This window comes from Carcharodon carcharias, chromosome 7, assembly GCF_017639515.1.
Source record: "Carcharodon carcharias isolate sCarCar2 chromosome 7, sCarCar2.pri, whole genome shotgun sequence".
NCBI lineage: Eukaryota > Metazoa > Chordata > Chondrichthyes > Lamniformes > Lamnidae > Carcharodon > Carcharodon carcharias.
In genome coordinates, this window is record NC_054473.1 from 149,600,289 (window position 1) to 149,614,740 (window position 14,452).

The window sequence follows — 14,452 nt, forward strand, 5'->3', positions numbered from 1 at the left end:
ATTAAAGCCTTTATCAGAGGAATTATACATGCAAGACTAATGATATACAAATATGGAAATCCTGGTTTCCTCTAAGCAGCCTTTGATATACACTATTTAAGAATTTTAGTGAAACCATTACAGCAGAGCTGGGATTATCACAGTAATAAACGTTTGACCCATAAAAGAAGCAAAGCAGTCACCATTCCAGGCATCCTGCAACTTTGGTGCAATGGGCCAGAAACCATGAAGAAAAGGCTGTTTCACTGATACTGAGATTTAAATTTTAAAGGAACTTCACTGCCTTAGACTGGAATCACTTCGAGTTTGGTGAGAAGGGAGTTCAGTGTGGAGGGGAGGGAGGTGCTCTTTTCTTTTTTATTCTCTGTCTTCTTCACCCTCAAGGAGACCAGGAGCTGAAAATCTACGTGAGAGGGGTGATTTTTGAAAACATCCACAAGTGACATCACAGGGGAAACATAATTTCATTGAGCAGGACCAGGAGCCAGCGCAATAGGAGCAGTGGCCTTGGTAAGTAAGAACTGGTGAGTATTTCTACTGTCCAGGCTTTAAAGTAAAAATTAGTCTTCAGTTTAGATTAAGTAGTTTTTAAAGTATAAGAAGTAAAGTAAGGTCCCTGGTATATATTTATGTTCTTTAAGCTAGAGGAAGTAAAAGGAAAGGGAGTAATTTAAGGGTAAGTAGTGGCAGGGCAGGTTGGCCAAGTGGAACGCTCCTCCAATGCAATGTGGGGAGTCGGAGACACTTCCAGTGTCCAGGACGACCACGTGTGCAGGAAGTGCCTCCAGCTGCAGCTACTTGAGAACCACATTTCAGAGCTGAGCTGCAGCCAGAGTCACTGTGGAGCATCCGCAATGAGATCTTCACAGAATAGTGTGTATAGTGCGGTGGTCATACCGCAGGTAAAGAGTGCACAGGCAGAAAAGGAATGGGTGACCGCCAGACAGAGTAAAAGCACTAGGCAGGTAGTGCAGGAATCCCCTGGGTCCAGCTCCCTCTTTAACAGGTTTTCCATTTAAATACTGTCGGGGGAGATGGTTTCTCAGGGGAATGCAACAAGATCCAGGCCGTGGCACCACGAGTGGCTCAGCTGCACAGTATGGGGAGAAGAAAGAGTTGGAGAGCAATAGTGATAAGGGAATCTACCATAAGGGAAACAGATAGATGTTTCTGAAGCCTCAAACATAATACCAGGATGGTATATTGCCTCCCTGGTGCCAGGGTCAAGGATGTCACGAGCAGCTGCAGGACATTCTGATGGGAGAGACTGAATAGCTAGAGGTCGTGGTCCATATCGATACCAATGATATAGGTAAAAAGAGGAATGAGGTCCTGCAAGCAGAATATAGGGAGTTAGGAAATAAATTAAAAAGCAGGACCTCAAAGCTAGTAATCTCAGGAATACTTCCAGTGCCATGTGCGAGCAAGACCAGGAATAGGAGAATAGACCAGATGAATGCAAGGCTATTCAGAGAAGCGGTGTAGGAGGGAGGGATTTAGATTCCTGAGGCATTTGGAGCAATTCTGGGGAAGGTGGGATCTGTACAAGCTGGACAGGTTGCACCCCAGCAGGACTGGGACCAATATCCTCGCAGGGGTATTTACTAGTACTGTGGGGGAGGGTCTAAACTAGATTGGCAGGGGGATGGGAACCTGGGAGAAAGACACAACAGAGGGAAACAAAGATCAAAATGAAAGATAGAAAAGTAAAAAGCAAAAGTGGAAGGCAGAGGAAACAAGGGCTAGCAGCAAATAGAGCCATAATACAAAAAATGTAAAAATGTTAAAAAGACAAGTCTAAAGGCACTGTATTTAAATGCATGGAGCATTTGCAAGAAGGTAAACAAATTAACAGCGCAAATGGATGTAAACAGGTACGATATTATCGTGATTACCAAGACATGGCTGCAGGGTGACCAAGGCTGGAAACTAAATACCCGAGAATATTTGATATTTAGGAAGGACAGGGAAAAAGGAAATGGAGGTGGGGTGGCGTTGTTAGTAAAGGATGACATCAGTGCAATAGTGAGGAAGGATATTGGCTCAGAAAATCAAGATGTACAATCAGTCTGGGTGAAGCTAAGAAGCAACAAGAGGTGGAAAACATTAATTGGAGTTGTCTATGGGCCTCCAAACAGTAGTGGTAAAGTAGGGAATGGCATTAACAAGGGTGCTACAGTAATCATGGGTGACTTTAATCTACATATAGACTGCACAAACCAAATTAGCAATAATACTGTGGCAGATGAATTCCTGGAGTGTGTACAAGATTTTTTTAGACCAAGATGTCGAGGAACCAATTAAAGAACAGGTTATCCTAGATTTGGTATTGTGCAATGAGAAGGATTAATAATCTTGTTGCGCAGTGTCTCTTAGGGAAGTCTGACCATAACATGATAGAATTCTTCATTAGGATGGAAAGTGAAGTAGTCCAATCCAATACTAGGGTCCTAAATCTAAACGAAGGAAAGTACGAAGGCATGAGGGATGAGTTGGCTATGACAGATTGGGGAACTTCATTAAAAGGCATGATGGTGGATAGGGAAAGGTTAATATCGAAGGAACAAATGCAGGCATTGCAACAGTTGTACATTCCTTTCTGGTGCAAAAGTGGCCCAACCATGGCTAACAAAAGAAATTAAGGATAGCAGTGGATCCAAAGAGGAGTCATATAAAGTTGCTAGAAAAAGTAGCAAGATCGAGGATTGGGAACAGTTTAAAATTCAGCAAAGGAGGACCAAATGGTTGATCAAGAGCATGAGAGTAAACTTGCAAGGAATATAAAAGTGGACTGTAAAAGCTTCTAGAAGTATGTAAAAAGAAAAAGATTAGTGAAAACAAATGTAGGTCCCTTACAGTCTGCAACGGAAGAATTTATAATAGAGAACAAGGAAACGGCAGTGCAATTAAACAACTACTTTAGTCCTGCCTTCACATAAGAAGACACACGTAACTTCCCAGAAATACTAGGGAACCAACGGTCTAGTGAGAAGGAGAAATTGAAAGAAATTAGTATTAGTAAAAAAAAAAGTGCTGGAGATTTTAATGGAACTGAAAGCCAATAAATCCCCAGGGCCTGATAATCTACATCCCAGGGTTCTAAAGGAGGTGTCCATGGAAATAGTGGATGCGTTGGTTGTCATCTTCCAAAATTCTAATAGATTCTGGAAAAGTCCCGGCAGATTGGAGGATGGCAAATGTAACCCAACTATTTAAGAAAGGAGGGAGGGAGAAAACAGGGAACTACAGACCTATAGCCTAACATCAGTTGTAGAGAAAATGCTAGAGTGTGATAACAGGACACTTAGAAAATATCAACATGGATTTATGAAAGGGAAGTCATGTTTCAGGATGTAACTAACAGAATAAATAAGGGAAAGCCAGTTGATGTGGTGTGTTTGGATTTTCAGAAAGCTTCTGATAAAGTCCCACATAAGAGTATAGTGTGCAAAATTAAAGCACATGGGATTGGGGGTAATATAATTCCATAGATTGAGAATTGGTTAGCAGACAGGAAACAAAGAGTAGGAATAAATGGGTCTTTTTCAGAGTAGCAGGTGGTGACTAGTGGGGTACCGCAGGAATCAGTGCTTGGGCCCTGACTATTCACAATATATGTCAATGATTTGGATGAGGGAACCAAGCGTAATATTTCCAAGTTTTCTGACAACACAAAACTAGGTTGGAATGTGAGAGGTGAGGAGGATGTACAGAGGCTTCAAGGTGATTTAGGCAAGTTGAGTGAGTGGGTGAATACTTGGCAGATGCAGTATAATGTGGATAAGTGTGAAGTTATCCACTTTGGTAGGGAAAAAAGAATGGCAGAGTGTTATTTAAACGGTGATAGATTGGGAAATGTTGATGCACAAAGGGACCTGGTTGTCCTTGTGCATCAGTCACTGAAAACAAGCATGCAGGTGCAGCAAGCAGTTAGGAAGGCAATGATATGTGGCCTTCACTGCAAGAAGATTTGAGTACAAGAGCAAGGATGTCTTACTGCAGCTGTACAAGGCCTTGGTGAGACCACACCTGGAGTATTGTGTGCAGTTTTGGTCTCCTTACCTAAGAAAGGGTATACTTGCCATAGAGGAAGCGCAGCGAAGGTTTACAAGACTAATTCCTGGTAGGCAGGATTGTTGAATGAGGAGAGATTGGGTCAACTAGGCCTGTATTTACTGGAGTTTAGAAGAATGAGAGGGGATCTCACTGAAACGTGTGAAGCTCTGACAGGGCTGGGCAGGCTGGATGCAGGGATGAACCTGGGGGCTCTAGAACAAGTGATCACAGTCTCAGGATATGGGGTAGGCCATTTGGGACTGAGATGAGGAGAAATTTCTTCACTCAGAAGGTGGTGAACCTTTGGAATTCTCTACCACAGAAGGCTGTGGAGACCAAGTCACCGAATATACTTAAGAAGGAAATAGATTTCTAGACACTAAATGAGTCAAGCGGTATTATGAGAGAGCAGGAGTATGGCGTTGAGATAGAAGATCAACCATGATCATATCGAATGGCAGTGCAGGCTCGAAGGGCCAAATGGCCTACTCCTGCTCCTATTTTCTATGGTCAACTTCTTCCAGTCAATGAGCAGGGTGGGGGGGGGGTGGTGGGGGACGATCACCAACACGTAAAATGACGCAGGGTGATGTCAGGCGTGTGTCCTGACTTCACCCCGCGTCATTTAGGTTGTCAGTTCAGCGGGCACGTATCCGTATCGGATGCACGACTGCTGACCTGTCACGGCCTACTAAGGCCATTAAAAAACCAATTGAACTCATTAGTGGACCTGCCCGTCTAACCTTAATGTTGGCGGGCAGGCCGGGAGCCTGAATTGGCCCACCCACGTAAAATGGCGGTGCGCCCCCAATCGGGAGCACCGATCAGAAGCGCTCATGCCCACTCCTGCACTTGACCCCCGACGGGGTGAAAATGTTGCCCTATGTTTCTGTGTCTATGTTTGATCAAAGCTGGTGAAGAATAAGATGCACAGCTGAGGTGAATAGGCGAATACAAAGGAAATAATAAAGTGGTTTGAATGACAACCATTGCCAATGTTCTTGATGATCCATGTCATGTGTGATTCGAAGGCCACTGTGGGCCATTCACTTAGTTTTATCACTATTTGCTTATTAAACTGATCAACAGAAAGAACAGTTAAAATGAAACATATTAATCTGGTTTAGGGTGAAAACACTTTCCCTTGACAAGAATAAAATGTTAAATTTAATTTTCTAGATGAATCATGACAGTGAAATCTGAGAGAAGTCCATTTGTAGTCAGAGAGCTTGGAGGTGTGCATTTCCAAAATACCATGAGTTCAGTCCCTTTTACTATAATCTGTATAATTAATCTCTGGAATGTGAAACTTGTGAAATTTAAGGAGTGGGAATGTGTTTCAGTTGTTGATATATTATTATGAAGCCTTGCCTGATTAAAAAAAAATCACTTCATGAACTTCCTGCCTGGAAACCACTTTTAAAAAGACTAAAGCCACATTCCAATGACTTGAAAACACAGTCAAAGATGATCAAACACTTGCATTACTGCACTTGCTACATTCCAGAGACATTGAAATGGAAACAACCTGTCTGCAAAGCCTCCCCAGAAAGAATTGCTTGAAGGATTATGAATCATTGGCCATCTTCTATCCCATTAGCAAAGCATCCAGATTATCACCTCGGCACTCAACTGGGTGGAAACAAACCATTAGAATTAATCACTTGAACAATGGGGCGCTGACTGTGAAAGGAATTTGTCCAGACATCATCTAATCATGTAAGCCAAGCACATGGAATCCATTATATCACAACCATATTTGGGGTAACTAGTCAGTTGGCGAGAGAAGGCAATGTGGCAAGCCAACTAACTCTCTGTGTGTTTAAACACTTGTTTCCTCTGCAGGCCAGCACAAACAAATGATATGCTAAAGAAGCAAGACCCAGTTCCCTCGCTCTCCACCCAACATGCAAGTTTTGAACCCTGTGTGCTGGTTTTGACTACCAGGTGCTGCAGGAAAAGATCTTTTTAATGAACTCGACCCAGCAGCTGCTGTCTCAAGAAAAACAGATTAATTGTCCATCTCCATTTTTAAACCATCTTGACACAGAAACCAACAGGATGACCGAGCCCAGCCTGGATCCACCCAAGTCATCAGACTATGAGAACCATATCATTTTAATCTTTAATGGACTTTATAGTATCACCTAATCTATCCTCCCATCTGTTACCTCTTTGTGTGTGTGAACTTCAAATGTGTGTGTGCATGAAAGTTGAAGTGTTTTCTTTTAGTATTTTATTTAGACCAGGTTAAGTACAATAAATATTATTCTCTTTACTTTTTTAAAAAAAACTCAAGGAAGTCTGTCTGTTTATGCCTTTTATAGTCTCGGCACATAAACAGTTGATACTCACTGAATTGGCAAGTATGCCCTTTTCAAAAAAATCTGTTGCGGTCAAACAAAAAGTGGAGAAAGAGGAGAGCCATTCAACCCCTCCCCCGATTGGAACAATATATTTTACAATATTATTGAAGTGTTTCAGGTATAAATCATTAACAGTTCATTTCATTTTATCTTCCTTTAGTGGCCTTTAAAATCACGATTCTCATTTCATCTCACCAGTGACCTTCCAAAATGGCATCCAGTAACTTTAGAAAAAGTCTGAAAGATTCTGCAAACAAGAACGACTGAGATTGGCTCACATGGAGCATTAACACTGACAGATTAGTAGGGCTGATTAGACTATTTCTGTGCTGTAGATTCTATGTAGTTCTAGTTAGGAAATTGAGATAGTTTACGTAAATTATATGTGTATGTGGGTGTGTTTGGAATAAGGTATATCTTTAAGTTTAAGTTTAATGTATGTTTATCTATTTATGGGTTAAAAAGGTGAAACTGTGATCTAGTTTCATTTTAGAGTGGAGATACCAGGCCTAAGGCTTTGTTTGTGTGTCTGTATTCTAAGAGCTTTATGACCCTTTAAGTGGAGAGCTATGTTATCAAGGTGGGTGGTGGTTTAGGGAAGTTAAAACAAACAAGGTAAAAAGAAAATGTGTAGAGAGTGGGATCCACAGAGACAGAGAAAGCTAGAAAAGCAGCTTCAGTTCAGTTGAAGTCAGGATTCCAGAGGGGCTGGATAGTAGAGGGACAGATAGGAAGTCCCAAACTAAAGTTGAAGCCAGCTGTTAGGAAAAGCCAGACATAGGAGAGGAAACCGCAGGAACAGGTTCCAGAAACTAAAGAGGAAAGTCCTCAAATCCAGGGGAGTGGAACAGGAAAGGTCCCAAGAGGACAGCCTAGTCAAAGGACAGGGAAAGGAATCTGGAAAAAAAAACCTTGTTCTGTGGAAGTAAAAGTAAGGAGCAGAGAGAAAGGCTTCAAGCTTAAAGGGAGAAAGCTGCAGGATGCAGATTTAAAGCAATATAGGTGGGCGAGAAGCCAGAATATCCAAGGGAACAGCTGAAGGTCTGTAACTCTTTACTATGGGCATCTGAAGCAGTGGTGTTCTCTTGACACGGCTGAGAGAGAGTGCATGGAAGAAAGCTTGAATACACATGGTGATCCAGGGTAGAGGAAGGAGAGTTTGAAACCCTGGAGGTGGACCCCTGTGGAAGGTGTGAGAGCAAGCGTCATTTGGGAGAAGATTCCAAAGCAAGTTCTTCGAGAGTGGAGATTGGAAACCCTAATGTGACAGACGGAGTTCAGTGAGATTGGTTCTCTCATGGTATGACAAGCATGCGGGGTGTCTGGGGTGACATCTGTCACTTGGTTTCAGAGTGTGGTGTGCCTGACCACAGGTCACCTATTGGTTTACATAGATTGTGTACTTACTGAGAACATTCGAGTATAAGATAGCTTTTTTTTAAACATGTGTTATCCTTACAAATCTGTATGTATCTAAAAAGCTGTAGCTATGGGTGAATGAGTATTGTAATATAGTTCATTCTTTCTTGTTTAATGAATGTTTTATTCTTTTATAAAAAGTTCAGCTGACTCCTGTGACTCTGTTCAGTAGCCACTCTCCGTGTATCTAAACAAAAAATAAAAGTTAGGACCTATCAAGCTGTGTTCCACGCTGAGATCTGGCTTGTCCAGTAATAACATCAGCTGGGATCATAACATTTGGTGCAATTTACTTGAAGTTTTTCATTGCCTCACTGCACATGTATCTGATAATGAGGTCCTTGAGGTTCTGCTCATAGTTTTATGTTTTTCTGTAATTATTTGTACATTTAGAGAGAAGTCCTTTCAGTATTCTGAGGATTCCAGTAGTGATGCTTTTCCCTTAATATGGTTTTATCTGACTGCACTGTTAATTGTCACCTATTTTCAACAAAGAAAATGAAGAACACAAACCTTTAACAAATTCATAAAAATGTAAAAAAACTGATTGTAAGGTAAGGTAATTAGCCATAGTCCACAAAGGCATCTCTCCATTAGAGAAAGACCATTGGCTTTATACATATAGCTTGAGGAGCATCAGCTCACAAGCATGGGGGCAATAGGAGACAGGCCTCCAAGAATAACCATAGCTGGTAAGGGGATTAAATCCCCATTGTTGGCATAATTCTACATCGCACGCTAGCCATCTAGCCAACTGAGCGAACCAACCCCCAAATGTGGTTGTAATTTGATCATAATTATGCAAAGAAGCATACTTCAGTCACAACAGCAGAATATACTTGAAGTGAGAGTTCCATTATCGGCATCACATTTAAAAAGGAAACCCTTAACGTAATTATTATCTTGTACATTTGTGTTTAAATAATGATATTAATGACTACTATGGATGAGACAGATTGCTATCCTGACAATGAGCTGTATTGAAATTTACACCGAATTATTAATGTAGGTCTTTGAGTGTGCCATTACTACAATGCAAGTCAGTTCAGTCCTATTAGCACTGAGATTCCATAGAGTGTAATAGTCTTCATTCTGGCATCTGTACTGCTTATTCAATCAAAGCCTTTTAAATATGAGCTGATATGAAATTATGCAAATAATGTTAAATATAACTTTTAATAAAACTTTGATATTCTAATACAATAAAAGAGACACATATGCTAAATTTAATTGAAAGATGGGCTCATTAGTGTCCAGATTGGACACCAGCCACAAGAGAGGCAATTTTACTTAACATTTCTAATTAAATTGAATGACTTTATTTTTAAGTTCAGGATATTATGTTAAAATGTGAATGCCAGGGGAACCGGTCCCTTGGTTTAATGTGTTCATCTCTGGCTCTTGAGCCCAGAGCATCAGCAAGACTCTTTGGGGTAGAATTTTGCACATTTGGTTTCTTTCTTTCAATTGTCCAGCAGAAATCGATAGGGATCACAGGTAAAGCGACAGCTATTTACCTCCCAGACAATCGCCCAGACCCCAGATATTTTGGAGTTTAATGGACGCTTCCTAACAGTTGACTAAAGTCGCTGGGATCCTAATTCTCATAGGTTAACTGGAGTCTAGTGATGGCATCCCTGTACTGGAGCAGGTGGGCCCAAGATCAGCTCAATATTGGGCCTCAGGCATCATCTTAATAAGGCAAACAAGCTGTGGCTGCCTAGCATGGAACTAAGATGAATATCAGGCTACTGCAGGGCCAGCAGCCTGAGTAGGCCAGGGCAGAGGTGGGGCAATCAGAAGGCGGCTAGAAGGAGACTGGCAGGAGCACTGTGGTGTTCCATCTCCTCTTAAGTATACACTAAAGAATGTATTTTTACAAAAAAACAATTTCCTGACTAGATCTTAAACCAGCTGTTAAACACCTTATCCGCATATTCTGGCAGGTGCACTTGTTTTTCAATTTCTTCAAGTTGTTTTATACTAACAGAGACCCAAACTAATGTGGCATCATAGATGTTTCTAACAATGTTCAGGCACGAGAGATTGACTCCTAAATTGTGCTATGTACCTCCTGTTTCAGCACCGAAAAGGGCGCAACTAAGTGTGACTTCATGCCTTTCTTTCTGCCAGCTCAAAGATTCCATGTGAAACAGCCTTAAAAGTTCAGAGTATAAAGTGTTGAGCGCCAAAAAATAGATAATTCTGCAGTTGTTCCGAGTGCTCTTGTGATGCTGGGGTTAAAACATATTATTGGACAGAGGAAGCTTTGCTTTACAGCTGTCTATGCTATACCTGACGTGAGAGTGTTAGAATACTGACAGAGCATTTCAATAGGAAAGCATTCCTTTCCCCACAACATCCCAAGTGATGCACACAAAATTCACAACAAAATATAAAACCTAGGCCGGGATTTTCCACTCCAGCCCACAGCGGGTGTCTGGCAGGCAGGAGTAGAAAATACCGCGGGAGCCTAAAAATTTGTTTTACATTGGCAGGAAAACAGGGTCCTATTTTCCCCTGGCAGAGTGCATTTCCTGCCACACAATGTTGGGAAGGCCATTTGAATACATTTAAATGTGATGAATACTCGTTATAAAGCCTGCTTGCCAGTATCATCACCCCCACGCTGGATCAAGAGACCGCATCAGCTTCTAATTAGACCAACATGTTTCACAACAGTATACAAAAGACATGCACCTGGCAACCAGCACTTTGCTCTTGACTTCAAGGTTTGTTCATCTACCTTTCGCCTATTTGCCTCACCGCACTGCGCTCGCGGCATCTCAACTCAGCGCCAGGATTCACAGTCGGAACCTCATCATTCTCAAGTTGGTATCACAGGCAAGGCTCTATCTACCAGACCAGCGGCAAGGCCAGGGAGCTGTGGAAGGGGCGACACGACAAGGCCTCCGCAGGGAAGGGGGCGAAAGTGGCAAATGATACACCCTGACACATGACTAGTGGGTGAAGGTTGGAAGCTGCCTCTGGGCCAGAATGGGGAACAGTGCCTCAGAAAGAGTCATAAGTGAGCTGGGGCCAGAATTGGAAGATGGCAGAGTGACGAGGTGCTTAACTTTACACAGCTGACCTGGCAAGGACTGCCTCAGTCATAGTCCTGGGAAGGGCATGTAAGTAAAATGCCACTCATGCCTAGAAAGTTGTGTGCAGGGTGTGGTCATTGTAAAGGGCACCTCAGTCTGACAGCTTTCTGGCTCAATAATGGGCTCCGGTTGGCTGGGGGTGGGGAAGGCTCCGAAGATCACTGTTCAATAGAGCTCAAGAAGGGGCTTAGCCACCTCTGCCTCAATGCATCTAGGGGGTTGCACAGGGCTATCCTCCACACACAAAATAGCATAAAGCTTTGGAGGAAGGCTTGAGACTCCTTGGAGGAAGGGAAACCTGCACATAATGCACCCCCACGATGATGGAGGTGATGATCCCACTCACACAAGGGAGGTCCAAGCTAGCCTGGTAATGAATCCTTAGCACCACCACCTTGCAACCTAAAGGAATAGCACAGCACAAAATTAATCTGAGGAACAGCTCAGCTGGTGAGGGCTTTGAGGGCTGTTTGGAAGAGTGGTACATTCCACTGCATGGCCGATTGAAGTGGTACCCAACTGAATTGTGTATTGCTTAATGAGGATGGATGCACACCTGAGACAGATTAGGAGCCTTTCAATAATAATGCAGGGAATCAGTAGAGTGAAGCAATGAAGGAAATTAACTTGAGATTAATGACTAGCCATGGCAGTAATAGAACCCCTTGCGGAAATCCTTCGTTGTTAGAGTGCCAATTTCCCACAGCGATAATGAGGTCTAGACCAATTAGGTAACTGTGCAAGCTCCAGATGCATCTTTAAAGCAGAAGTTCACCGTCTCGGCACCAGCAGGCTCACGTATGAGAAGACTCAGAGCCACCTCCAATAATCACAGTTCCTCAATGTATATTAGACCTTATGAGGATTAGAGAGAATGTAGTATGACAGTGCAGTGGTGGAGGATCCCAGCGCCTTGCCAAACCAATCGCATCGTAGCCGTTCATGTCGGTGGGTGGGGAGGTGGGGCGGTGGTGTTGGTGGGTGGAGGTGTACAATCAAACATTCCTCACGCTGGCCAGGATTTCAGTGCCAGATAGATACCATCACTGGATGCAAGCCCTTGAACCCACTGTCACACATTAGAACTATGCAGACATTGGAGCTTTGGAGGCTCATGCTGACACGTTTTTTTTTTTCTCATTGATGCTGCAGAGAGGGAAACTTTAGGAAGATGGAGACTGGATTTGTTGCTGCCTGCATTTTCACACACAGGCACGAGAGAACGTGGAGATGATTGCAATTGTGGCACCAGGCTTGCCAGAGAGAGGAGCTAACCCCTCAAGAGCAAAGGGCAGCAGGGACAGAGTATGAGACTAACAGAAACGTGGGGACTGGGCAGCTCTCAAGACCAAGGTTCTACAGACCGCACAAATCTTACCTACAGATGAGTGAGAGACAGTGTCACTGACACCTCTGCATGTCCAGGGATCTGGTGACTCACATTTGCTACATCCTCCAGTGACTGGCACCATGGGGACTGGGAGGCCATCCATTGCCAGTGGCTCTGAAAGTCACCGCTGCACTGAACTTCTACGCAAGTGCCTCCTTCCAGAGCTTCACTGGGGACCTGTGCAGGATCTCCCAAGCGTCAATGCACAAATGCATATATGAGGTGACAGACACCCTTTTTGTGAAGGCCCACAGTTACGTGTACTTCGCCAGGGATCAAGAGAGCCAGCAGGCCAGGGCACTGGGCTTTGCTGACTTTGCTGTATTCCCACAGGTGCAGGGTGCTGTTGACAGAATAACAGAGTCACAGAATTGTTACAGTGCAGAAGGAGGCCATTTGGCCCATTGTGTCTGCACCGGCTCTCTGAATGAGTAATTCACTTAGTGCTATTCTCCTGCCTTCTCCCCATGACCCTATGCATTCTTCCTTTTTAGATAACATCTAATTCCCTTTTGAATGCTTCAGTTGAACCTGCCTTTACTGCACTCCCAGGTGGTGCATTCCATATCTTAACCACGACCTGCGTGAAAAAGTTTTTCCTCAGGTCACTTCTGCTTCTTTTACCAATTACTTTAAATCTATGCCCTTTCATTCTTGATCCTTTTGAAAGAATGAAAGGACATATATTTAAAGTAATTGGTAAAAGAAACTAAAATGACCTGAGAAAAAACTTTTTCATGCAGTTTGTGGTTAAGATCTGGAATGCACTACCTGAGAGTGTGGTGAAGGCAGGTTCAATTGAGTCATTCAAAATGGAATTAGTTGTTATCTAAAAAGAAATAAATGACTGCACTCATGTAAAGGGTTCCACTTGCTTAATGTTCAGCTCATCAACAACCATAAGAAGCAAATAATGCAAGTGTGTGCGAGATACCCAGGATGCTGCCACAACTCATGCATCTTGAGCAAGTCGCAGTCACAGAATCTAGGGTTGGCTCCTCAGTAACAAAAGGTATCTGCTAAGGACCTGGCTGACGACGCCCATGCGGCAGCCGCAAAACCCTGCAGAGAGAAGGTACAATGATGCTCATCTCACTATCCAGACACTGATAAAGTGGTGCATTGGCAGCTTGAAGATGTGGTTGTGATGCCTCAACAGATCTGGTGGAGCGTTCCAGTACATTTCCCTGAGGGTCTCCTGGATAATCATGGTCTGCTGCACATTGCACAACTTAGCACTGCAAAGGGGAGGAGGAATGGACAGGTGCAGACATGGAGGAGCTGCATGTCTACACATCTCCTCCAATGAGGACATTGAAAGAGACGAGGGCGAAGAGTTCAAGGAAGCCAAGGCTGCAGGGGAAGAGGCCATAGCACAGGTCAGACGAGGCAGGCATGTGTGTGAGGCCCTGATAGCCACCTGATTCCAAGAGGATGATGATGAGTACTAGTCTGCATCCTCTTGGACAAGTGTCCTCTTACATGGACCCACATGAACACCAGTGTTGCTCACCCTATCCTTGGAACCATGCACTTCAACCTGAGAGTGAACTCTCAACCATTCTGCCAACCATTGTCCTGGCCCTTTGAAGGATGATGAAGGCTGGATAACATGTGTCCCTGAGAGGAGGCCCAAACTGAATGAGGGCATTCTGGCATCACACCTTTTGTAGCGTCTCTGCAGCAATGCAGTCACCACGGAGGCCTGGTAGAGGCAGGATCAGCTCCACAATCCTCAGTGTACTTGTAGCCATATGTCTTCCTTCTGACAAAGCTGTCAAGGAAATCTATCTGCCAAAATGGGATCACTGAGAGGTCACACTTGGGCCAAGACAGCAGGGGATGTTACGCATCCATGTTAACATCATTTGGTCCTTTATGCCCCCTTCTCCTCCATCACATTGATATCTGTTACTCTCAGTTAGGGACATGCTCGTGCATTCATCCTGACATTTCCATGGATTCGAACCACCCGAGGATCACAAAGTTCACACAGTCAGCGTGCCCTCATGGACAGCCTTGGACTTTACCAACTGCAAAATGCCAACACACCCTGTACCAGTCAAGGTAATGCTTGTTTGATAATAAAGAGCACTCATCAGATTCATTACATTCTG